We start from the raw sequence: 26,480 nt of genomic DNA, 5'->3' as shown, positions 1-26,480 counted from the left end.
AGGAAACCTTAGGGTACAGGTGAGGAAGGGACCGAGGAGCAAAATCCTTGCTGTCCAGCCCTTTTCACAGACAAGCAGCCACATATGTGAGAAGAGATGTGGGTTAGTTGGTGGCAGCGTCGGTGGGAAGAGACCATCTTTTATGTCACCCGCTTCTGTCCTCTCAGTTAAATGAACGGGATTGGCACACGAGGTGAGGAGCGGGGAAGAAGGCCGGAGGTTTGTTTTCACTAGAAGGTGTGACGGCAAACTTTTGGACTGTAGGGGACCACATCGATGCAGGAAGCACTGGAGGCGGTGCTGAAGTCCCACTGGCTTTTGTGATTATAAACTTAAAAGAAGCCGCTCAGCCTGGTCACCTGTTTTTAACCAGTCAAATTCAGCTGTCTGGTTGCAAAAGCAGAGCCAGCAAAGGGCCTCATTTAGCTGCGTTGGGGTTTTGCCAGGACGACGCCACGAAGGGAGGAATCAGCCAGGGTGCCGAGGGCGCGTGAAAGGCACTAGATGCAGTCATGGGCCACAGAACCTCAGCCAGGCAAGAAAGAAAGGTGAGAGCGTTTACCAGGGACAGTTTCAACTAGGGATGATGAAAAGTTTGGGAGATGAACGGTGGTGACAGTGGCAAAGCAATATGAATGTCCTTAATGACACTGAGCTGTGCACTTTAAATGATCATAATGGTAAATATGTATATGTCACCACAATAAAATTTTTAAAAAATATTGACTATTTACAAATATTGATACCTCATCTCAGATAAATTAGAACCCCTGGGGTTGGCGCCTAGGCGTGAATATTTTAACGGACTGTGTAACTGCTGAATTAGCATGTTTTCTTTCAATCGTTCGTTCAACGAACACATACTGAATGTGCGTTATGAGCCAGGCAGGGTGCACTGTTAACCTCCAAGGTCAAGGTTCCTGCTCTCATGAAGCTTACCATCCTGTGGGGAAGGATGGACAACAAACCTATAAGCAAATAAATATTGAACTACAACTTCAGAGGCCTGTCCCAACCACGCTGATGAGCTGGAAGTGACAGGTGAGCGGGAGTGAGAAACAGGATGCCCCCCAGGCTTCCAGCCTGAGCCCAGGAGTGCCATCCAAGGGACGCCGGAGAGGTGGTTCCCATGCTAGCCTTTCTGCCAAGTGACTATGTAACCTCAGGCGTATGACAGTTCGTGACTTAATTTCCTCATCTGGATGGTGGATCTCAAAAACAGAGCAGTAAAAATAAAAACAATAAGCTTATGGACAGTGAAAATGCTGCTCCATGTTTCTTTATCGTGGCCTTTTAGACATTCACGTCTCAGTTTCCTCGTTCTTTGCCTTAACAGTCCCATGTGAGCCCATTTCTGTCATTTCGAAAACTAACCAAGCCGTATCTCTGGGCTTGTTGTCTCTTGCGCTACCTCCGTGCCCAGCCATCCAGCGCTCTCAAAGCGGTTTGTAGATTGTCACCACTATCTCCTGGGTAAAGTCTTAAGGTCCCTCTAGAAGGGGAGCATCTGACTGCCATCCCACAGGAAGGACCCAGGCGTCTCCTTGCAACTCGGCCAGTCACTGCCAAGGCCGAGAAGTCAGGCCCACCCAAACCCATTCAGTGATCTCGTGTTTCACATACTCCATGGCTTAATTAGCATGTGGAATAACTTTGACTTGCTCATGGTGTCAGCCCTACTTGTCATCATCAACCACAGGCCAGTGCGCAAGGGAAAGAAGCAAGAGGCTTCTGTTGGGGCAGAGTCCATTTCTAGGGTGATTCCTATGCCGGCTGGAAAATTGGGCAGTTCCCTGTGGTTGCCAGTAGAGGTCACTCTAGACAGGCAAGCGCTGCCCCAGAGGTTAGAGAACTAAATGGAAAGGAATGCTGGCTTTTGGCTCCAAAAATGAATCTGACCCCGCTGCCTGGACTTGCCGCTCCTGAGTGCCAGGAAACGTCGGCTGCCAGTTCCCAGCGATGGAGCAGGGAGGAAATATCCAGTTGCGTCCCATGCAATGGAAACCCCACTTCCCTGGAACCAAAACAGAAACCAGGAACAAACACAACAGCCTTCCCCTCTCGCTCTTCCCTAAGCCCTGAATCTTGAACCACAAGTTTCAATTCTTTGTGGTTACAGAACAGAGGTCATATTTTCCAATCTATTTAATAAATTCCAAAATCTGCGTTTTCCTTGCCTTCTTGCCTGGAGCATGCCTTCCGCCTGTGCCAGCATTTTGGTTTTATGGCCCAAGGACAGAGCGTTAAAGAGTTTTCTCTCTCTTCGCTTCTCAGACTGTTGCAGATTTAGAGAGTTCGGTTGCAAGGTTTCTGGTGTCTTCCCTTCTGGCAAAGACCCTCAGTTTCTGAACGTTCTGTCTTAGGAGGCTGAGTGGAATAATGCGCGCAGTGCGTTTAAGTCGGAGCCTGGCTCTCAGCCCTTCCACAAGTTCACTGTTAGGTTATTACTGTGATTGGCAGCGTCTGGACCAGGACGCAAAGACAATTGTCAGTCAGGACCGAGAGGTGCATGACTGGTCCCAGAGATGCAATGCCACCCCAAGGCCCCTCCCAAGGTGGCCGGACAACCTAAACCAGACTGTCACCAGGAACAATGTCTCCCTGAAAGGTCTGACCGCAGGAGAAGGTGAGGCAGCGTGGCATCATGAAACCCGGTAATCTTGGTGTTAACAGACACCATTTTACTGGCTGTGTTTTATGGGGCAGTATAGCTAAGGATTTTAACTGGCAACTGGAACAATGCCAAGTGCGTTACTCCTTTAACTCTTCTTGTTACCAGCAATGCAGTTTGGAAGAACTAACTCGTACTGCATACTGACTGCGCCTGCGGACCCTGCGCCAGACACTTGGCCCCGTTCTTCTTGTCCATCCGAGCTTCAGAGTCCTCGGCCCTAATAGTGAAGGGCGGTGTGAGAAGTAGTCAGTGATGTACCTTTTCTGCTTTCTTTAGGCTCATTTAAGAACAGAAGAGGATTGCTTATAAATCAAGTCCAATGCTTTATGCTTTTCCAATTCCTTCTTTTTTATATCTCTTGCTTTGATCTAGCTGAGTGTTTTAGGAGGTGTCATGCAGTCACAAAACCGGGGGGAAGTTTACTAGTGCCATCTCCGTTCTTCTGCTCTGAGCGCCAAAGAAACGAGGCAAGTTGCTTCAAAGTCTTGCCGGCAGCCTTTCTGAGGCTAGGAGTTAACATCGTTCCTGAGTCGCTGGCTCTGCTTAAGAAATCAAGTCTCCACCCTCTCCCAGACCACCGTAAACGTGTGGGCTTTAGGAAAAGCAAACCTCCACAAGCAGAACCACGAGCCAAGAACAATGTAAATAACAACTGCCTGGAGACCAGGGGGAGCATCATTACTCATTCGTGCTGATATTTAGGAATGTCAGGTGGGACTGCCTTTTGCTGTACAAAGCCGTGCAGACTGAAGATGAATCAATCAGGCAAGCAGCTCCGAGGGCTCCTGGGATGCAAGGGACATGAGCAAGAGAGAAAAGGATGCCGTCAGGGCTCCTCCCCGATGTTCTGCACGGGGCAAATCCTTTATCAGCCTGGCCAGGTGCAGAGGCCATGACCGGACAGCATGCAGACCTGAATCCCAGGAGCAACCGAGGAATCAGAAATTGAGTGTAAATGGAAGAGGAAAGAGCTGGATGGATTTTCATTTAGTATTAAAGGGACGAAGGCTGACGAGTGTCCCCAAGCACATGGAGGACGATCACCACTACTTCCCTTAGTGACAGGACCCCAGACACACTCCCGAGGAGTTAATTCAGGTTTGGCTCAAGTGGAAACTTCCTGACACAGAGTTTGGTACTGGAATGTGTTTCCAACGTCTCAGAATCTCTTTCAGTTGGGGTGATTAAGTGCTTGTTTGTCTGACAGGAGACTGGAGGCCAGTGAGCTGTCTTAGCTCTATATATACACACGGTTACTGTGTTAACAGCATGGCAACAAATAGCCCCTTTATCCGATAAACAGGTGCACCTCAGGGCTGGAGCAGGTTTAACTTCGCCACGTTGATCCTGGATAAATATGAGATTTGTGCATTTTGCAGAACAGAAACTGGACTCCAGTGGGCAGGCCAGGGGGGATAATGCAGGCGAGGATCCTTGCTGATCTCAATGAGCCCCTGAGCACTGTTGCTCCAACCTGTCCTTCGGACCCTCCGGCAGCTGAAGGCAAAGCAGCGTGACCTAAGTCCCTGGGGAATGTCGGCAATGTGGGCTTGGCAAACCGGGAATGTCGGGAATGAGTCCCCGGTCCAGAGTGCAGGGCTCACCGTTTGGCTTTGCCCTGCCCTGACATCCTCCGCCAAAGATGAGGGACTCTCCGCTCTGGGAGCGGTGAGTCCTGCTTCTGAATCATATTGCTTTTCTGAGCCCTTGCATCCTATTACAGCTAGAAAGACTTCGTCCAGCCTGGCTCAGGCTGCAGAGAACTGAAAGTGCTGTTAAAACACTCCTTAAACTTCCGGTCCGCCAAGGCCACACGGGCAGTTATCTTTATTATCAAACTGTTCTGACTGATGTTTTCCAAGTCACCCCATCGTGGTATTCTTCAAAGCTAATTTCCCTCAAAAGTGGGTTTTTTCGATATTGACAGTTTCTGGAAGGATGCTCAGGAAACTCATATATTAGTTGCTTCCAGGAAAAGGAACTAGGAGGTAGGGGACAAGAGTGGGAAGGAAACCTAATTTTACTTTATACCTCTCTGTTTCTTTCAAAGACTTTTTCTTTCTTTTTTTTTAGAGAGAGAGGAAGGAAGGGACAGGGAGGGAAATGTCGACACACTAGAGATACAAGGATCCGATGCCTCTCCCATGGCCCCAGCTGGGGACCTGGCCCGCAACCCAGGCACGTGCTCTGACTGGGACTCGAACCCGCAAACTTTTGGCTCACAGGCCCATGCTCAATCCACTGAGCCACACCAGCCAGGGCTCTCTGTTTCTTTTAAATTATTTATGCACATGTATTACTATTTTAAAATAAATCTGATACTTTTTTAAGCATAAGGTTTATGAAACTCTGGGTGAAATTTATCTTAGTTCCTTTTCTTCCATTCCAGGTTTTTTTTTTCCTCCTTTCTTATTCAGTTCTCCATATCACTGATAATCTCAGTGCCCACACTCACCTTTCCCTGACCTCTTACTACGTCCCAGGCACTTCGCTCAGCTTCTTCTGTTCCCTGTCTCAGGTAAGCAGCCAATGAGAAGGTTCTGTTCTCCAGATCCTACAGCTGAGGAAACTCAGGCTTACAGAGAGGCCCCAGCTAGCCGGTAAGCATCAGACCTGGAATTCAAATGTGGGTTTATCTGACTGGGCCTCTGGTAACCCGCACAGCCTGCTGCCTTGCATAGCTGCAAGAACACTGACATCAAACATATGAGGAACTTTCTCACAAATTCCTGTGTCAGCCGAACGCTTACAGGGCACACAAGTGATAAAACACAGTTGATGCACATTTGTCGCCTGATAGCAAAGCTGGGTTTTCAGTCCCTCTGCCTTTTCACATTGGGGGCCCAGATTACTCTGTGGAATGGCCGACTAGCTGGCTCATCAGGTATGAGGCCTCTGGTCCCCCACCACCAAATCCTGAGCAGGGGGCCTCTCAGTGGGACATGTCTTAAGCAGCATTCAGATGGAAAGGGGGACCATTTTGGGCATGAGTTAGAGTCTACCACCAATACGAGTACACCAGCCCTATTTCTGGCTTAAGGGGCAAGCTCCCAGGCTCAGAGCAAAGCTGCGAGAATCTCAGAGGCCCCATGAAGGGACAAGCCCCTGCATTACTGGTGGTTTCTATGGACACGGGAAGAAAGGGAGGGCTGCAGTGAGAAAGAACTAAGCGGCCAGCAATCCGAGACGAGGCTGCAGAAGGCCAGGTGGAATGACAGCTGACAATCTATTAGACGCCCTCACGGAGTCCTTGTCACCCAAAGATAGAAAGGGGTTTCACAAACAGCCATCAGTGACTCCAGCTCTTTGGGGTGAGAATCGAGGCAAGGATCTGGTAATTGTCCTTATTGAAAATCGCCCTCCTTCCTGTTGCTTGTTCACACAGTTAGGGGAGGAGGGTTTCTCATGGTTTCATACATGTTACAGTTCAAAAGCATGTTCACATGCGTTATCTCATCCCATCATGTATCTTCACATACAGGATCTAACTTCCCCACTCAGGGTCCTTGTCCTCTTCCAGTCCTGGTTCCCAATAACCTTTCTCTACGTACCCCATGCCCCCAACAAGCAACCAAGTGAGGGGGGCTGCCTGGGATCAGCAGGCTTTGAGAAGCAGCAGGGAGCAAGGTGCTAGGTCTGCAGGTTCAGCCCAAGGTCGAGCATTTTTGGACATGTACTTGATTTTAAACCATGAGGGTCACGTTCACATTCAGTGTTAGCACTAGAACAAAATTTACGAGCGATCTCTCCCACCTTCTTTTCCAAAGTGTGCATTCATGTCATTCATGAAATTAACCGCTTGCAAGCATAAGCCACCGTAAGTGGGCCACGTGGCCAGGAAGCACAGGGCACAGAGTCAGCCTGAGCCTCCAGACGCTGCCCTTTCCCGACGCTCACACATCTCCACCCGGGAAGCCCTAACGGGAGGCCAACCTCCCGGTTAGTCAGGACCGACTGCCAAAATTTCTGTAACCGGCCCTGTGAGTCTGAGTTCCAGTGAGTCGTTGAGATTCTAGAAAAGAGCTGCAATCGGGCTCTGGCTGAGGGGGACTTTCCAGGGGAAAGGGAACCTTCTCAGAGAGCAGCGGTTTAAACACTGACAGTTTTTTCATTGGTTCCTCCAAAAAAGAAGTCCTGGATTAAAATCCCCCTCAATGAGGAAAAGTGAATACTAAAAGATGAGACTTTGTTAGAGTCGAGCTTGGGGGGATCACTGACCATCAGAGCATCTACGGTTCTGTTCATCCTCCGAGAACCAGAAATACCGCCCCCACTGAGAATGCATTGCATTAAGGAAATTCAAATGTGTATCTTTTAGGAAGACAGTTTTTCTTCCTAGAAGACGCATCATTCTTAACTTGAAAATTATGAATTATATCAAGCCTCCATGCTGAAGAGAAAAATAAAGTCTGTTGTGTATTTTCTCTTGTTTAAAGTTTTCTTCTTCTTTTTTTCTCGTAAGGTAAATTGGGTCTTCACCCCCTTTTCGGTTTTTAAATCTGTGGCCTACAGACCGTCAGCTTTGGCCAAGTTGCTCTTCTGTAACCCTGGCAAGGTCCGGAGGAGCCTAGAAGAGCCCGGCTGAGGATAAAGAAAACAAAGCCACATACTGTACCTTCCAGTGAAGCCTGGATTTCCCCCTCTAGTCTAGAAGCTGGAAGGGCACGTTCGCGACGGCTGGGGTCCTGGGGCGTGTGCAGCCGGCGGCTGCTCCCTGCAGGATGGCTCCTGGTCTCAGCCTGCGGTGGACAGGCGGCTTAGCTCTCCCGCTGTGGGAATGGTGTGATGAATGACAAGCTTAGGGCTTATTTTCAGCTTCAACCCACAGCCCACTTAGTGTGTGATCCTGAGCAAAACCACGCAGCTTGGTCAACCCACATTTTTGCCTTCTAGAGTGTGGATGCCATGCTGCTGGTCCTGCAGCCATTTCCCGGGAAGGTCCTAGGCAGGAGGGAGGTCATGGGTGAAAAGGTCTGTGAGGTCCCAAAGGAAAGGTGGTGAGCGAATACAAGGGTTTATGATGAGAAAAGCAAACAGATCAGTCCAGTGAAGACATTCGAGATATACTAAAGTTCATTTGATTCTGAACAGCAAGCTAACTGCGCCCATGATAAAATGAAAACAAAACAAAGGCAACACACTGTGTACGTTGGCCTTGACAGCAAGACAAACTGCTCAGCCGCAGGGCTCTCTTCTCCACGGCACCCACAGGGCGCTTTTCCGGGGAGGGCTCTGTTCGTTAGCTGACATGGATCACACCATCGTTCCTTTGCCAACAGGAGATGTCCCAGGTGCTGCCCTCTGACAAGTCCCGAAGCAACGCCCCGATTCAAACCCGCCTGCCCTTTCTGGGGCGGGGGCTGGTTGGTCTTGTGGGTTCCATAGATGACTTCCCGGAAGCCTTGACAAGCTCCCTGGGAAGAAAGACCCCTCACCATGAGTGGAAGCAGCCTCTGTCCTCGAGCTAAAAGTCTGGGGAAGGTGCTCATGTGGCACTGGATCCCTAAAATGACCCATGTTTTTGAATAGGAGTAGTCCATTTCCCGGTACTGACAGCACCTCCAGACACTACTCAGTCATCCCGAAAATTCCTGCCCTTAAGCAGAAAGGGCCATGGAGGAAAAAGTGCAGGTGAACCGATACAATCTCCTTACCTCCCTTAGAAAAGGGACCAGCACCAACCTTGTAGGGGAAAGACCTGACCTAAGGTATTTGCATCTGGCAACAGTTTTTCCCCTGGGGGCATTTTCCATCATTTCTGCCCCCGGGGGCAACTCCTCACGTCTCTAGTTTCAGGTCACATGATCAGGCCCTCCGGCAGGTACCAACTGCACTGAGAATCTCAAGAGTGACATATAAACCAAACCAATCATTCGGTGCACAGTGGTCTCTCACTACAGGAGGCTGTGGAGCATTTAAGAACCTGGCGTCTGTGCCCGCACAACCAGGCAGCTTCACCCCTGCTTCTCTACCCGAGAGAAAGGAAGGCACAAGCTCATCCAAAAACAGATGCATAGTATTCACAATAGCTACAAAGTGGAAATACCCAAATGTCCATCACCCGCTGAATGGATAAACAAAACGTGGTGTATCTACCCATGTCATAGAATGTGACTGAGTAATTAAAAGAATACATGTTACAACATGGATGAACCTTGAAACTATTGTGTTCAGTGAAATAAGCAAGTCACAAAAGATCTCGTAGTGTCTGACTCCATTTAGAGGAAATGTCCAGAGTGGACAAACCCATAAAGATGGAAAGTAGACTAGGGGTCGGCTGAGGCTGGCGGGGAGGTTGGGGACAGGTGGACAGGATCTCTAGGGAGCGCAGGGCTTCTCTTTGGGGTTCTAAAACGAAAAGCCATTGAATAAATATACTTAAAATATAGATGAACTGTACGGCGTGTGAATTATATCTCAAAATGACCGTTAAAAAATGCCACCTGGCTTCTGGAGCCAGACTCCCTGGCTTGGATGTTGCCCTCCCACATTCAAGCTGTGTGACCCGGTGTCCAGTCACGTGGACCCTCTGGCTTCATTTGTTCTCATTTCTGAAATGGGAATGGTGACATTCCTATCTTTGTAGGGTTATTATGAGTTTTTTAAAAGATTTTATTTATTTATTTAGAGAGAGAGGAAGGGAGGGAGAAGGAGAGGGAGAGACACATCAATGTGTGGTTGCTTCTCACATGACCCACACTGGGGACCTGGCCCGTAACCCAGCTATGTGCCCTGACTGGGAATTGAACTGGCAACCCTTTGGTTCACAGCCCGAGCTCAATCCACTGACCTACACCAGCCAGGGCTTATTATGAGTTTTTATGTAAAGAACAGTGCTTAGCTCCGTGTTCAATGTCAATTCATTCCAAAACTTGCTGACAAGCGGTGAGCAAGCTCCCAGTGCTGAAACATTATTTTTTTTTCTGGTCAAAATGTCATGAGTACTGGGTCTGATGAAATCTGAAGCTGTTGAGTACAAAGGCATGACTGTTTATAGTAAACCCTACATGAGGATGAACTATTACTGATGTTATTATTAGCCACGTGTCTCCCAGGACGTTCCCTAGCTGGCTTTGAGGACCCCACAAAGCTGAGTTAGAAGGGTGCTTAGAAAGCATGAATTCAGAGGTGGGTGGATATTTTTGTGGGCTACCTCGTCAGACCTTGGAAAGCCCTCCACTCGCACATCGGTCGAAGTCATCTGAATACGTTCCAGGAACTGTTCTAAGTTCTGGGAAGGCAGCAGCGACCAAAATAGACATTATTTCCTGTTCAAATGCAGCTTATATCCGAGCAGAGGAGACAGATGACGAACAAATAAACAAGAAAATGTAGCAGATAGAGATCAGTACTGTGAAAAAAGAAAAAGCTGGCATGATGGTGACCGGAGACACGCTAGATTGGGGCTCAGGGGAGACATCTTAGAGAAGGGGACTTCTGATTACGAAAACCTCTTGGGGGGCAGTGCCCTGGCTGTGGGAATCACTAGTGCAAAGGTCCTGAGGCAGGAACGTACCAAGTGTATTGGAGAAAGTGAAAGAAGGTCAGTGTGGTTGGAACGTAATGAGCAGTAAGGGGTGAGCGGTAGGAAAAAAGGTTGGAAACACGGGTGGGAAGCAGATCCTGTAGGGTCGTGTGACAGCCGGCCACCAAGGTGGTTCCCAGTGATCCTTGCCTCTCCGCATTAAATTCCTGTGTGGCCCCCTCCCACATTGAATAAAGCTGTCTTGTGTAACCAATAGGATAGTATAGAAATGATGGCATGTGACTTCCAAGGAGAGGTCACAAAAGTCATTGGGGCTTCCTCCTCCTTCTTCCCTGGATCGCTTGCTCTGGGGGAAGCCAGCAGCTGTGTCCTGAGGTTACTCAAACATCCCTGTGGAGAGTCCGAGAGGTGAGGTACCTAGCCCTCCTGCCAACGACCAGCGTTCCGTTAACAGGCATGTGAGTCAGGCACCTGGAGCCTTGTAGCTGCCTTCAAGCCTTCAGATGACTGGTCAACACCCTGGTGGCAACCTCACGAGAGATCCCAGACTCAGGTGTTACCCAGCCAAGCTGCTCCCAGATTCCTGACCCACAGAAACCACCGAGATCCCCGGCGTGCATTGCTCTGTAAACACCAAATTGGGGCGCAATCTGCTAGGCAGCAATAGAAATCGGATACACCAGAGTAAGGACCTGAGATTTCAGGGTATCATGGGAAGCTATTCAAGGAGCTCAGGCCCGGGAGCGGCCGATCTGACTCAGGCTGTGAACATCAGATGCCTCCGGCGGGTGGGCAGAGACCAGATGCGGAGCAGCTGGAGAGGAAGCAGGAGCCCAGTCAAGAGCCATTGCAGCAGCACGGCCGGTGTTGTTGGTGGCCTGGACTGGCTGGCAGAGCTGGGAGTGAGAGAAATGGACACCAGTGGGATTGTGGGAGAATCCTATTCGGCTGAGATTCTTTCCTTAAGATGAGAAGTGGGCAGGTGAGGGGCGTCAGTCAGAGTTGGAGCTGAGAGAACTCGCTGATAATTGAATGTGGGAAGTGAGGAAGGAAAGGAATCCAGGTTTGGGCTGCAAAGGGGGGCATCGGAAGAAGGAAGCCGGTACAGGGAAGAGGCTGGGTTTTGGATGTTCTAAATGGGAGATGACTATTAGACATCCAAGTCAAGGTGTCAAGTAAGCAGTTGGGTCCGTGAAGCTGGGGTTTAGAGGAGAGATTAAGACTGATAGAAATGGGGGAGCACCCTGGCCGGTGTAGCTCAGTGGATTGAGCGCGGGCCTGTGAACCAGACGATCGCGGTTCGATTCCCAGTCAGGGCACATGTCTGGGTTGCAGGCCAGTTCCCAGCAGAGGACACACCAAGGGCAACCATACATTGATATTTCTCTCCCTCTCTCCTTTCCTTCCCCTCTAAAGATAAATAAATAAAATCTTAAAAAAAAGAACAAGCAGCTCTATTAAAAAAAAAAGAAATGGGGGAGCCATTTGCATGAATATGGTATTGAGGGAAAACAGGCCTGCATTTTGAGACTGTAACCCAGAAGAGAGGAGGACCTCCCCTCCCCCAATATCTAGGGACTGACCGGAGGCGGAGTTAACCCAAGGGATGCAGCAGGAGGAACCAGAGGGGTGGGAGAGGACCAGGGCAGAGTGGTGGCCCAGGAACCAGCAGAAGAAAGTACTGTATTGTCCTGAGGTTTGAGTAACCTCAGGACAGAGCACACTGTTTTCCCCAAATTGGGGAGGAAATGGGGTGCGTCTTATAGTCTGAATGTAGTTTATCTGGCTCACTGTGGGGGCGGTGGTGGTGGTGGAGCCGGGTTACAGGTTATTAAATAATTTACCACATTTTTTGCTGCAAAAATTTTTTTTCTATTTTCCTATTCTAAAACCTAGGTGTGTCTTAGACTAGTCCTAAAAATACAGTATTTCCAAGAGGGAAAGCCGGGAGCTGAAAGTAGCTGTTTGTGTGCCGGGAAATGCGTCTGTTATCCTACACGTCCTGAGTCCTGACATTCACTGACAGAGCATTCCTCTGCGGGACCTTCTCCTGCTTCTCCAGAGCTCTCTGTCCAGTTGCAGTCACGTGTCCCCCTCTGTCGCTGAGCCAATGTTCCACTGCTCTGGGAGGAAGCTGGCTTTCCGCTCCCGCTCCCGTCAGCGCAGCTACCAGATCAGACCCACCCAGCTGTAGAGGACCCTGTGACCGCCTGCACACGCAGCTCGGATACAGCAGGGGACTTCCTTCGTCCTTTTAGACAATATTAGGTGAAGCCCCATTTGAAAGAACTCTCTGCAGGACCTTCCATCCTCTTGGTCGCTTCTGGTTCCCAGCTGAACAGATGCTCCCACAATCCCATCAGCGTCGTTGTTGTTCCTTATCCAACAGCACTGACCGAGGTGTGAAACACACCCCTGCCCCTTCAGTTTTACTAAACCAACCACTCACACAGACACCTATACGTGGAGATATTTCTACTGAGGGTCGGGGTGGAGATGGGGAGGTGCACAGATTTACCTTGTAGAAACACGAGCAACTTTGGATCCATGTCAGGGAGTTTTTTCCCTCAAAGTGCCTCTGCCCTTTCCACAGTTCAGGCTCCAACCTCCCTCCACATTGCTCAGCCCCCTCTCTGTTCTTGCCTCTCTTTCTTGCCAACTCCAAGTGTTTCATTCATTTGTAACGCACAGCATCTGGGCTCAGCCTCTTACTGGTCTGAGGCTTGCAGACTGAGGCATTTCGGGCCTCATCTTTCCTTAAAATAGTGACCAAGTATTTTCCTAAACAAAAGAGGCGACCCTGTCAGGACACAGGAGTAGATGCCTGTAAACAGCCTGTAAACCCCCTGTGAGGGGTTCAGAACCAGCAGGGCCCCGTCTGTGCTCACGGCTCCCACACCTACATTGCTAAGAAGCCGTGCAAAACCGCGTCCGGAGTGCCAGATGGAGAAGTGTGGAGCTGGTGTTGGGGACACGTGCGTGGGCGACCGCTCCTGGGGATGAACTGGGAATAAGGCTGGCTGGCTGTCTTGGCAGCTGGCACCTGGGAGACATCCGCTGGCTTCCTGTCTCCACTGGTTCCTTTTTCTAGTTCATCTACAAATTCATCTTTCTTCCTCCCAAACCTGACTGTCCCGTTTCTCTGCTTAAAAGTGTCAGGGGAGGGTGTGTTCTCATTCATCTTCAGGCAATTAATAACGTCCTTGGCTCCTCGGAAAACGGCCCCGACCTCCTTTAGCAGGGCCTTCAGCTGCACCCGGTTCTTGTACTGCGCCAACCCCCCTGAGGGGACTAATCGCAAAGTCGATTAGTCCCAGGTCCTGCTGCTGTGCGGTGAAGTATGGCTTCCACTCCGGGTCAGCGCGGCTCTTCCTGGGCATGCACAGGACCCGGAGGTCGTCAACCTTTCTGGTCTCTACCGACTAGAGGGTCACTAGCAGCCCCCTAGTTGTGACAACTGAAAATGTCTCCAGGCGTTGCTGAATAACCCTGCGGCAAAATCACTCGCAGCTGAGAGAGGAGATAAAAATATCTTACTGAGGTGTAATTTAAGTACAATAAAACATATACATTTTAAGGGTATAGTTTGAGGAGTTGTGATCAACGTATAAGCCTATGTACCTCTGAAGTTTAAACAAGATATAGAGCATTTCCTTCACCCCCCTCCAAATTTCCCTCATGCCCCTTTGAAGTCAGCCCTCATCCCCCACCCCCATCGCGGTCCTAGAAGTTCATGTACATGGAATCACACAGTGCCATCTCTTCTGTCCAGCTTCTTCCCTTTGGCATCACGTCTGTGGGATCGTTTATTTTCACTGCTGCGTGGTGTTCCCTTGGGTGGGTCTGACTGTCCGTTCTCCCGTGGCCGCTTGTGCTGCTTTCCAGTTGGGGCTATCACGAACGAGGCCTTCGGGCAGACACTCATTGTCGCCCAGAGACTGGAGTTATGCTGAGGGAAAGCAGCCAAGTGCTGCGATGGTGGGGGGTGCACTCTGCTCTGGCGCCGCTCTTCAGGAGGACGAACGAGTGACAGAGTTGCTTTGTCCTCAGGACTCACAGCAGAGCCCCCCTCCCACCCCCCAGACCCCTTGAGTGAACAACCAGAGGAGCAGCTTCTGCAGACACCCCTCACAACTTAGAAGAAAGGTTTCTCCAGCCGAGGAAGACTCAGCGTGCAGCTCGTTGCACCGGCCCTTCTTCCGGTCCCTGATGCTCAGTCCCCACACCAAAGGCCAGGCCAGGCCACTGACCCTTGTCACAGCCTCTGGGCCATTTCCTTCACCTCCGTCTTCCTCCCAACCTCCCTCCTGCACTGTCTTGGAGCCCTCATGTCTTCGGGAGGAAGCTCTCCGACAGGCTCAGCATCTCTCAGGGACACTCTTGCTGCCCCTCCTCCCAAGGAGTGGCTTCCGCATGGAGGGGCCATGTACCCTGCAGCTCTGGAGCAGAGCGGGCAGCCCCGGGGCCTGGGCTTTGGGGAGCAGCAGCCTGCCGTTCCTTGCTTCCGTGTCTGTTTCCAAGCCATCCTGCCTCCTTCCTCAGGAAAACTCCCTCTTTCGAGGTGCCTGCCCTCGGGCAATAATCTGGGATCTCCCCCCCCATCTACACTGTGCTCCAAGTCACGCCGTGACCCTCACGGATAACCCTAGAATGGCCTAGCTTATTCTTTCTCTCCCTCCTTTTAAAAATAAGGTCTAGGTGGCACATAACATTGTGTACGTTGGTGAGTTTAAGGTGTGAGTTACTCCCCACCTACACAGCGCGTTGGAGTTACTTCCTGAAGTTGTATTGCCATAACAAGAGACGGTCAGGACAGAATCGATCATTTTGGGTCTTTACTGCCTGCTGTCAGATTGCCCAGCAAAGGTATGGTAACCATGTACATTGTAATTAAAAAAATAATGTATGAATGGATGAGTTTATACAAACCACAGCCTCAGCATTATGACGTTTTACTGTTTTCCCTAACTGAATGGGTAGACCTGTCACCTCTGTGTTCATTTTAATTGAATTGTTCTTTGCTCACTCGTGAGATCAATGCCCCTCCCCCCAAATCAATGCCTGGTACTTGGTTTCTTCTTGTGTGAACCGTCTGCTCACTTCCTTTGACCACTCGGTCCCTCCTTTCAAAGAGCCTGGAAGCAGCCAGAGGTTGGTCTGAATGACAGTTGTTGCTCACCCGCCCTTGGCAGAACGCGGGTCCTGACGCAGATTGCTGGTGAGGGCCCCGAATTCTGAGTGTGGTGTGTATCTCAGTCATGTTAAAAGAACTTCAGCCTGGGGACCTGGAGCAATCGCTGTCCCATCCTGCCCCCTTTAAACAAATGACGAGGCTGGAAGGATGTTGCAAGGATGAGGAGGCTGGAGTGGGAGGGGGACAGGCTTGTTTCTGCTTGGATGTGACTCAGCGCGTCACTCCTTGTTCAAAAATGTGAAGCAGCCCTCACGTTTTCTGACTCACCTGTCACGTCTCCAATCCAGATGAAGCGAAGCCTTGTAAATAAGCAAGTATGTTTTCTGGATGATACTTTTTTTACACCAAACCTGCCTTTTCGAAGCACCTAGGGCTGAACAGAGGCACTTCGTTTTTATAACTAACATCATATGACATCCGGGCGTAGAAAACTAGGAGTTCTTTCTCCTTCTTTCTCCCTGAACTTAAGTGCAATCAGTCACTACATTTGGCCTGGTCTGCCTGCTCAGAATCTCTCGAACACATCAATGTCTTGCCACCCGGGCTGCTACCGCCTTAGCAAGGGGCTCTTTCACTCAGAGCCTCCTCTCTGGGGGTCTCAGACTGTTCTTGCTTCTCCACAATCCATTCTCTACTCGGCAGCCAAACCGAGGATTTTTATACATGCCAATCAGGTGAGGGCACTCTTAAGTTTAAAATCCGCCAACTGTTTTTCAGAATGAAACTCAAAACTCTAAACATGGTGCAGAAGACCCTGCGTGAGCCGCCCCTGACTTGTCCAGCCTTGCTTCTCTCAACTCTGCTCTTCCCTGTTCCTGCTCCAGTTAGGTAGGAGCCCCCTTATGTTCCTTAGTCTCATGCCTTCCTTCCCCAGGGCCTTTGCTCATACCCCACCCCCACCATCTGCAACGTTTGTCCTCATTCCCTTTGCTTGGCTCACCTGCAGTCTTCCTGCAGATTTCAGCTTCCACATCACTTCTCCAGGAAAGCCTTTCCACGCCACCCAAGGTGCGGTCATTGGGATGCCATGTAATCCTTTATTTGTTTAAGGTCTTGTCCCTTTCGCTGCAATACTGACTTGAAGGCAGGGATCCTCTCGGTTTGTTCATCATCCTAGGCCTAGCATCCAGGCCCAGGCCTGGCACACACGGGGACCCAGTAAATATGTGCTGACCGGCTGGCAGGGAAGCCAACACAGCGCGTGCAATGTCGGCGGTCAGTTTTGAAGGGGTTCATTCCAGGCTGCTTTGACAACTTTGAAGCATCTTCTGTAAGGTCACATGACATGAATTTTTCAGTTATAGCTCTTCAATATTCCACAAGGTCGCAAAAGGAGTGAAGCGGTGAGTCTCTGTTGCCGTAACAGCTAAGGCGAAGTCCCTGGGTGTCACCACACTGGCTAGTGTAACAGAGACATAACATGGCAGAGGGGAAGGGGCCTCTTGCTCGTTGGTTCCTTAGCTGCGTGGCAGAGACTGTCACGTAGGTCAGAGCGTTTAATGCTGAAGGTCGTCTCCTTTCCTCCTCCTCCTCCTTCTTCCTCTCTTTCCTCCTCCTCCTCTTTGCCTTCTCTTTCCCTCTCGCCTGCACCCTCCTCCTTCTTTTGTTTTAAGAGAGAAAGAGCAATGAATGTGTGTATACAGCTAGGGGAAAGAGCCAATGAAAAGGAAGCAATTGAGCATACTAGAGAGAGGGGAAAATTGGATATCAGCTCATTTATTCAACAAACATTTGTTAGGTGCCTGCTGTGTGCCAGGTACTTTGTGAATCAGTAGTGACACAAAGGGGAATGGGACACAGTCCTCGGAGTCAAGGGGCCCACGGGAAGAGAAAGGACACATAGATACGTGATGCTATTAACTATATGGAGCCCTGCCGTGGTATGTCCCAGCTCTGCACAGAATTACACCCAAAGAGAAGTTAGTTGGCCTCCAAAATAATTGCAATGAAACTTCAAATCCTTCTGAAGCTTCTTGAGAAAAATGCCAAGGGGGGAATTACGTCAATGATTGACAAGAAACCTTCTTAAAATCCTACTTTTTATTTTCCCTTCCCTCCTATCTGCTAAGGAGGATTCTGTCTTTACCCGTGAGGTTCCCGGGTTCTGTTTACAGTATCAGAGGAATCAGGGAAAGGGGTTTCACCTGTTCGCCACAGGCATTTCTCACTCTGCCTTACAGCTTCTCTTTCCCTTCCTCCAAACTTCTTCCAGCTCTTTCTCAATCCACACCCTCTTAGCTCTTCTCTCTTCACTTTCTCCTGCCCCCTTCTAAAACCCCCCTGCCCTCAGGTACCGGTAACTCCCCACCCTGTCCAAAGCTAACCAAACCACTCAGGGCTCAGCCCCTCTCCATCCCACCTTTCACCCACTATCCTGACAGTGTGCGGTGATCTGAGCACCTAACAGGCGCAGACAGCATCCCCCCTAAGCAGGCAGAGGGAGAGAGAGAGGCTGTGAATACTAATGCATTATTGATATTATTTTCCTGCCAAAGATATAAAACAATGTGGTAAGTGAAATGATACACTTATCTACAGGGACTTTTGAGAAAACAGAGCAGGGACAAGTCACCCTGAACTTAAAGGACAAAAGGAGGTGAGAAGGGCATTTCAGGCACAGCAAACAACATAAGCTAAGCCTAGAAATGGGAACTAGGCTGGGGTCAGGCAAGGGACTGAGGATACAGATGGGGAAAGGGAGAGGAGTATTTCCTGCTTGGAGGAATGCTGAGAGGGAAATAGAAGCAGATGAAGCAGATGAGAAATCTCCACTGGAAGGTCCTCGTCTTCTCATCAAGGCCATTTTGATAGGGCGAGCCAAGGGAGGCTGCAGAAAAACGAAGGATTGGTATAGCTCCCTGGGGTTACTAGACAACCAACTAAATGTGGCCATAGGGACCTCAGAGGCACCGAAAGGCTAGCCAAGGTGAAGTTAGCGTGGTTGCATTGGCATGCTTTGGCTCGAGTGACTTGATTGACTTCTTCAGCGAAGTTGTGTGGCTGGGAAGACTCCGAGGGGATGGTCAGGCAACGAAGGGCTGCAGCACAGCCCCCAAAACTGGCAGGTGCTCCCTCCGCTCAGCTTGGCTGAGTAACATTCATAAAACCCAACGAAGTAGAGAAACAAGTGTGGCCGGAGTGGGGTGGTGGGCAGAGGGGGTACAGGGTGGAACAGGGCAGGATTCTTATGTTGTGTTCGTTAACCTTCCAGCTGTAGCCATGTAAACCTTTTGGGGTGAAGGGGAAAGACGTTAAGACAGAGGCCACTGACTAGTGCAATCCGCAAGCATTCCCGGGCTACTCAGCCCTGACTAAGGGACTGCCAGGACAAGCCAGCTGCCTTCAGGGAGCCTGAGGTCTTATAAAAGCAATGGTGTACAAAGCATAGTTTTGTAAAGGACATAGTGGAGGCAACAAGAAAAGAGGCACGGTGCCATAGAGAGTTTCAAACACTGAGAGTTGGGGAGGGCTTTTGGGCAGGCAGAATTCGAGGTGAACCTACAGGATAGGATGGGTATGTATTGCATCTTGGCTTTATTGGTAGTGTGGGTCCTGAGAAAGAAGATATTTCCTAAGAAGGGCTCCTGGTGGCTAAGTGGACTCAAATTTTAAAGAATAGAGCCTATACAGGGGCCGGTATTGCAAATTGCACCCCAGGGAGACACCCACATGGAACTACCTGCCCCTGCACCAGCCTGCTGGTCTGCAAAGCTTTTCTGCCATCTCAGCCAGCCCTTATAAAGGAGTTCCTGGAATCGTATTTTAACCAATGGGAAGGACTGAGGTGTTCCCCACCCAGTCTGAGCTGTGGGGACCAGGCAGGGATTTCTGTCCATATAAGTCAGTTCCCCTCTGGCTCTGGGAGTGCACTTCCCCTTCATGCTCTGTCTGAGCTGGAATACCGAAGGTGTCTCTCCAGAGCAGAGTAGCACAGGCCAGGACAGAGCCCACGACGGCCAAGTGGAGCAGAGTGGCACAGCACGAAGCAGACTCGCGAGGAGCAGAGCAGAGCCGGCTAGCTGGAGCGAGGCCTGGCCCAGAGCTGCCTCCCAGCCAAGCTCTAACACAATTGAGCTGTTTTGCCCTGAATAGTTCCCTTCTTCACCACATTCCAAATTGGGGATTCTTGTTGGCGTTGAATTGGTGCCAAGTACCACCACCCTCTGTTAATAATAGGAAACTTCAAAGCACACAGAGCCTCTCCTGCAAAGGAGCAGAGGTGGTAGGGTCCCAGGTGCATTTAGGGCAGTGACTTCAACAGGTGTGCTGCAAGGTGTTTTAAAACATGCAGTACCTTGCTATTGACTCAGGGGCACTGACCTCTTTCCCCTTAGATTGTCAAATTAAAAAAGTCATAACAACAGCCAACACAGTAATAGCCATACGGTGTGAATGAATTAAAACTATATCTATTTTTTTATTGTCAGATCAGCATGCTGCAGAATTTTAGTAGTTTTTTCGTTGCCATGAGATGAGAAAGGTTAAAAATAGCTGATTTAGGGGAGAGTGTTGAATGTGCATGGCTGCAGGAGAGTTTGGCTTGTGGGGAGTTAAGCCTGAAGACAGGTCTCAGTTGGTTTATGAGGGCATTGAATGCCAGGCAGAGAGATATGGACTTTGCCTATTTGCAGAAACAAACTGCATAAGATTTTTGCATGCAGGAAAGTGACGTGATTCTACCAGTGTTTTTTAGGCCACAGCTAAAACAGCTCAAACATACAAGATTAGTTACTGAAACGGCACCTTCTTGTCCAGCTGAGGAGATTTTTAGCTACATAATTAAATTCATTTAACAGGGAGAAGGGGTTTTTTATTTCCCAGGGCCTTATAACTCTCTTCCAATTTTATAAACAGATTTAAAAAGAAAAAAACAAAAAACCAAGTCTCCAGACTTGGATCTCTGGGAAAACAGGAGTAAATACTGACACAGTCTTGCTTTGTTTTCCCAAGAGAGGTCTCCCAGGCGATTTCTCTAATTTTCTAGAAAAAAATTTTTAACTTTTTTTTTCCCCTTGAGAGTTCAACCACCGAAGGGAAAAAAACGGCAGTATTGCCTTCCATTCGCCAGCTTTGGTTCGGACGCAGTATTAGTCCCTGAGGGACTCCCAGCAAAGCGTCTCTAGGCATTTGTTCCAGGCAACAAGGACGGAGGTTAAAAGTACTCAATCTCCAAAGGGCTTAGTTAAAACAGGAAAGAAAAAAAAAAGTGTGGAGGTGGGTGCCTCTATCCATCTTTTTAGGATAATAGGGTAAAGAAACTAATCGAGGAGGAAGCCCTGCCCTCGCCACTGGTCAGGACCTCTGCACCAGAAAGCGCCTGGGTATCACGCCAGGGAGTGCACAGTAGGTGCGTGCTCTTAGGCTGGGATCACTTGGGACTTGATTCCGCCAGGCTCCCAAAGGGGCGGTTGCAGCCACAGCCTAGCATGCTGCACAGCCAATAATAAGCCAGTAACCCCCGCCCATCTCGGGTTTTGACCAATCGACGCCCATAGTTTTAGCTTGCTAAATGGCGTCTCCGTTGTCTGAGAAGGGAGGGAAGTCCCTTTATAGTTGCCAGTAACAGACATGGTTGCGGCCCCTGGAGGAGGGGACCCTAAGTGAGGAGGGGGTAGGGAGGGACTGGACGCGGGCGAGGAAGACAGATCCCCGGGCTCGAGTAAGTACGAGAAGCCCTATGGCCCGAAGCAAGGGGCACAAGGGAGCAAGGGGGCGTGGGGCTCCGCTTCACCCGTCCTCTGATTCTTGGCCGAGGGGAGGGGAGGCTGGGGTCTGCACCCCGGGAATGGCCTCCGGGGATCCCTTCGGAGGGTGTGTCAAGGGACTGGCTCTGACCTTCAGCTCCTGCGCATTTCTTACCCCCAGGTGCTCATACTTGCCCTCGGCTCTGGCTAGGCCCACTGTGGGGGTCTCGTGTCAAAAATCTAACTCTCCCACCAACAAAGAGACCTGCCCGGGGTTTGTCGCGGCTGGGCTCCGGCCCAGAGGGCTTCCGCCGCTGACGTCTAGTGTATTTATAGGCATCTGGGAGTCCCCGTCCCTGGCCCCACCACGACCCCAACACAGACGGTTGTCTCCCTTGCGCGCGCCCTCAGCTGCTGCCCTGACCCTCGGGTTGACCGAGTCTCCTGTGTCCCGATGGATGGAGCTAGCTCACAGGCTTCTGTGTCCTTTTTTTTTTCTTCTTTCCTTCCTTCCATTGTAACCAAACTCATTTAAAGACTCATTGGAAGCAACCAGAGGAACACAATAGTTGGCATCCTATAAACTGATTTCTATGCTGTGTTCTCATTCCTCTGCCGCACACCCCTCAGGTCCAGTTCTTACAGTCCCTCGTGTGCTGGTGTGAGCCCCCATCTGGTGCCCTGTGCCAGACAGGAGGGAAACCCCGCGCCCCTTTCATTGGAGCAACCACAGGCTGCACTTCGGTGTGCTCACTGATTCCGTCACGTGCTGCTACAACCCACCCTCTGCTCAGAGGTTTTGTGTGGCTCTTGAGGGGGAAAACAGGAGGGAGCTCTGTATTGAGTCTTTTTGCTTCTAGTGTGGGATTTTGCACGTTGGAAGAGGGGATAGTTTTCTTATGCTTTGTCCAAGGCATTCGGCTTTAGTGGCGTAATTCAGTTAGTTATGTCTGGTACTCTTAGAAGATGGAAGTGAGGAGAGGGAGGTTTTGTCTGTTTTTTTAAACACGTGCATATTTCATGTATTTTGCATCTTGTCTGTGAGCTTCTAAATCTGAGGAGAGGGGATTTTTAACTTTGTTTTACAGATATGGAGACCAACTATTGGGAGAGGCAGGGCCAGGGTCACTGAGCGCCAGGGCCGGAGCCCCGTAAGTCCCGATCCTTGTGTTTTATCCACTGGAGCCCGTTGTTTCCTGGTGTGATCTGAGAAATTCAAGTTCCCTGACCTCTCTGGGCCTCTTGTAGGGGAGTTGGAGCTTGAAATGGGGCGGTATACAAAGGGTCTCTAGCATAGGGTCTAGCACTGACTAGGTTCTTAATACATTTTTGTGTCTATTAATTTTGAGTCACCAGCAGGCAGTTCACGGGCTGATTTCTTGTCATAATATTTACTGTGATCTTTCTCTGCACTTGGGGACATAAATGATTACCATAATTCTCAGGGAAGGCAGCGAGGGGTGGAGTCGGGGCAGAGTGGCCTCTTCCTCCATTTTTGGGAACCGCTGTAGTGCCATTAGGGATGCTACTAAGGGGCGTGTGTTGTGTAAGAACCGAGCAGAGGCAGGGAAAGGTTGAGTGAGAACCGCTGAAGAGAGAAGAAATACCACTGCGGTGTGTCTTTATAGTGATCTTGGCAAAAAGAAGTGCTGATCTTAGTATTCCAAAGAGGTAGTTTAAATTTTTTTAAAAAGGCAAAAATAAGGTTCGTTACCTAGAGAGGCAAATACAAGTAATATGTGGATTAAACAGTTTGAAAATCACCATGAAGATCAAAACACACCAGAGCATAGACTGTCATTAAGCCTGGAACTAGGGGTAGCATGTTCAGATGAACCCCACAGATGCTCTGTGAGTCTTATTTTAGCTGCCACGTTAACTTGAGTTTCTTGCTTACTGGTCCTTTTTGTCAGAACTGCGGGAAGGAAAACCACTTGTAGTTGGATACCACGGAGCAGCACATTGACTGGGGAGGCGGAGTGCAAACAAACCCCTTGATAATCTGCCAAATAATTGAGAGTTACCCTCCCTTCAACCCCTACCCGGACCCTGCTCCTTGTGTGGTGACCTGACATCAGCAGATTAGCCTGGGAGAGCCAGGCTGGGTCTTGAGATGGGAGAAGACAGAAAGCCCTTCACATTTCTATTTTGAGAAGTTGCTAGGGAGTGCCAGCTCCTAGTGTTGAGAATCAGCCTTTCGGAAAAAGCTTAACTCCTGCAGGACAAATGGGAAACGAAGGTCGCAGCCCTTGGGTTTCCGGACCCACCTCCCAGCTGCCCTTCCCCTAGTGCTGGGCTTGGGGAACCATCTCTGCAGGGAGAGGGGTAATGCTAATGTACCTGTTACCTACACCCAAGGCTTTGACGAACCCCATCTGGCGAGTCCAGTGTGAGCTCTTCCAACAGCAGTGAGAGTTGGGAAGACACAAAACCTCTAAATCCATCCCTGCTGTCCAGATGAGAAGGTCCCGGGTCACGCATGGCACTTCTCCACAGCTAGATGTGTGTCAACATTTTGTACCTTGTTATTGTGTCCGTGTCATTTCCATGACAGTGTGTTTCTTTACCTAAAAGATAGGCTCCTTTAGAAAATACCGTTTGAGCCTGGCTTCTTGGAAGGCCCGGACCAGTCAGCAACAGCACAGGTGAACCAAAGGGTGCCTGAGCTAGGCCACGGTGCGGCAGGGGTGTTTCTTCCGAGTGGGCCTGCCAGCCAGAATGTGTGGTTTGGTTGGTGAGCAGGGGTTTGTGTAATAATAAGCTTTGCCTGTGGCTGCCAGGACAGTAGTAAACAGTTGGTCACGTGGCATGGTGAGTAGGGGAAGGGCCAGATTTAGACCCACATGTGGCCTGTGTCAAGCTGGGCACATCTCACACTGCAAGGGGTTTTACTAGCTCCAAAGGCCAAAAGGGACTGAGGACAGGGGTTCCCAAGGCAAGGAGACCCTTTCAGGGCCTTTGGGAAACTAGAAATCTTAGTGGAATTGTATGAGCCCAGTTTTCTTAATTTCAGGATCCTCTTGGAAAAAAGATTCATGGCAGAAGTCTCCCTTAGTAGACAGGAAAATAGAGGAACACACTTGGACAGGACATACACCGGAGAGAGGCCCAAAGGCGTGTTTAAAAAGGGCACACCACCTCTCTAAAGTTGATGTGGAGTGTCTGTTCATGTGTCGAAGTCCCTGGATTTCTTGGTTTCATCATCTCTCGGGGTTAGAAGAGATCGTAGAAAGTTAATCGCTTTCTTATTTGCAACCTGATGTGTTCCTCATCTTCCCCATTTCCCAGCCTCTGCTTGGATCTCTGTACTGTGGGGAGCCTGTTGCCTCTCGGGGCAGCCTATTTGCATTTTTAAAAAAATACAGTTCTAATTATGTAAGAGATATCGTTCATATTGAGTCCCAATCTGTCTCCTTATATCTTGTATCAGACTTACCCCTCTCCTTCCCGGGACACGGCATGTCTGTTAGTGCAGCCTGAATATGAGTGAGCTCTGGGCAGCTGTGAAACTTGTATTGAAATTGCATTTAGAGTAGTTTTATAGAATGGTTTTTGAACCAAAGGGCAGGACTTCGTATTGACACTATTACAGTTAAATCGAATCTTTTAGATTTGGCCCATCAATCCACCTGTTGAGATCCTCTTGGATTTTGACTCCGGTCTACTTTTCAGGTTTGTGCCATCCAAGAATTTGATTAGCATACCATCTGTTTCCTCAGTCAACTCATTGATAAAATTATCGACTAGGACGTCACCAGCCAGAGAACCCTGAGGCTTGCCGTGAAAATCCTTCCTCCAGCAGAACATCAGTCCACCCACTAGAACTCCTTGGCCACAGCTTTTCAGCTGAATACAGGTCGGCCGAACTGTGGTTTTCGTGTGTTGGGTGTGGCTAGAGCGTGAGCTCGGGTAATGAAGGTTGTACTAGAAGGAATAAGGACAGCCAACCCCTTCCCCCACCCTCAGCCTGAACCTTGGACACCCATTTAGTTCTTTGTGATGCTGGTTTCTTTTTTTATTATTGCTAATTTATTCTTGTTTTTTATAAAAAAGGACTTTATTTATTTTAGAGAGAGGGGAAGGAAGGGAGAAAGAAAGGGAGAGACACATCAGTGTGTGGTTTCCTCTTGTGCATCTCCTACTGTGGACCTGGCCTGCAACCCAGGCATGTGCCCTGGCCGGGAATTGAACCACGATCCTTTGGTTTGCAGGGCAGCACTCAGTCCACTGAGCTATGCCAACCAGAGCTGCGATGCTGGTTTCTGAGCTTGGCAGCAGGAAGCCTCCAGCCGTTGTTTTCATGGCTTCTCTCTTTGCCTTTGTCTCGCTACTTGTCCTGACAAACCAAGGGTATAGTATCGTCGTTTTCTTCTAACTCTTCTACCTGTAATTTCTTTCTCTCTCTTGTCTGATTTATTCTCCACCCTCCTAAACCTTCAGTGACTCCTCAGGGCCTCTTTGTTTTGGCCTTCGGGGGTCTCTGCATTTCAGCCCCTGATTTCCTGCCCCTACGGGGTCCCTCATTGCCTCTCTCTTCCCTACGCGGGCCTTCTGCTCCAACCAGACTAGTCAAGTCACCATCGTTCGAAAAGACTCCCGCATTTCTTCCTTGGTGCCTTTGTTGGGACGCGCAGTTCTTGCTTGGGTTGCTCTCATTCTTCTCACTCCTAAGCTTTCTTAAGGGCATAGCTCAGGCCTGGCTTCTTTTAGGAAGCGATCCCTGCCTCCTCTACCCCACAGATCTCTTTCTCCTCAAAATCCTGCAGCACCTGCTTGCAGCTCTCATGTAGTATTTCAGTGCCAACTTGAATTTTTGTTACCTCTTTTCACAGTCACCTGAAACTAGCTATATTATACATCCCTTGAGGGAAGGGACCACGTCTTATATTCTTTAACAACAGGATCATTCCTTACACTTATTAAATAGATGAAGTTGTTTTCTTTTATGGCTTGTGTTTGTTTTATTTGTGTGTGTGTGTGTGTGGTCTAAGAAATATTTGCTTATCCTAAGCTACAAAGATTCCCCTTGTCCTGCTATATATTTCTTCTAGGAGTTGTATAGTTTTAATTTTTATGTTTAGAGGTGTGACCCACTTTGGGGCCACTTCCATGTGTGGTATGAGGTGAGGGTCAGGGCTGCTTTTCATGCACCCGGGTCTCTTTCAGGACCCTCTTCTCTGTGCCGTCGAGCTCCGTGTCCCCTTACACCACCAGTGCATGTCTTGATTTCTGTCATTTCAGGTTCGTCTTGAAAGCAGGCGGTGTCAGCCCTCTAACTATTTTTCTTTTTCAAAACTGTTCTGCCTATTCCAGAGTCCTTACCTTTCCACATGCATTGTAGAGTCAGCTTGTCAATTCCTATAAAAATGTCAGGTGGGATTTTGATTGAGACTGTATCGAATCTCGGGATAATATGGGGGATAACTGACATTTTAATGTTGA

General features: G+C 49.4%; 1 protein-coding gene across 3 annotated transcripts in view; it reads left to right on the top strand.

The window, feature by feature from the left end:
* Positions 1 to 20,895: 20,895 nt before the first annotated feature.
* TMEM94 (transmembrane protein 94) overlaps positions 20,896 to 26,480 on the top strand; it is a 50,423-nt gene continuing 44,838 nt past the window's right edge. Inside the window, exon 1 of one of the 3 annotated variants that reach the window (XM_037065671.1) lies at positions 20,896 to 21,013. The gene's annotated coding sequence lies outside the window, so the exon portion shown is untranslated. Of the gene's footprint in view, positions 21,014 to 22,145; positions 22,190 to 24,768; positions 24,895 to 26,480 lie in introns of those variants that run through there. The other 2 variants (XM_037065678.1, XM_037065679.1) reach the window with 2 other exon arrangements.

The sequence above is a fragment of the Sturnira hondurensis genome, unplaced genomic scaffold (genome assembly GCF_014824575.4).
Source record: "Sturnira hondurensis isolate 20B ecotype Veracruz unplaced genomic scaffold, ASM1482457v3 Scaffold0001221, whole genome shotgun sequence".
In the NCBI taxonomy this organism is placed as follows: Eukaryota; Metazoa; Chordata; class Mammalia; order Chiroptera; family Phyllostomidae; genus Sturnira; species Sturnira hondurensis.
The sequence above is the reverse complement of the archived record's forward strand: the minus strand, read 5'-3'. Positions and strand labels throughout refer to the sequence as shown.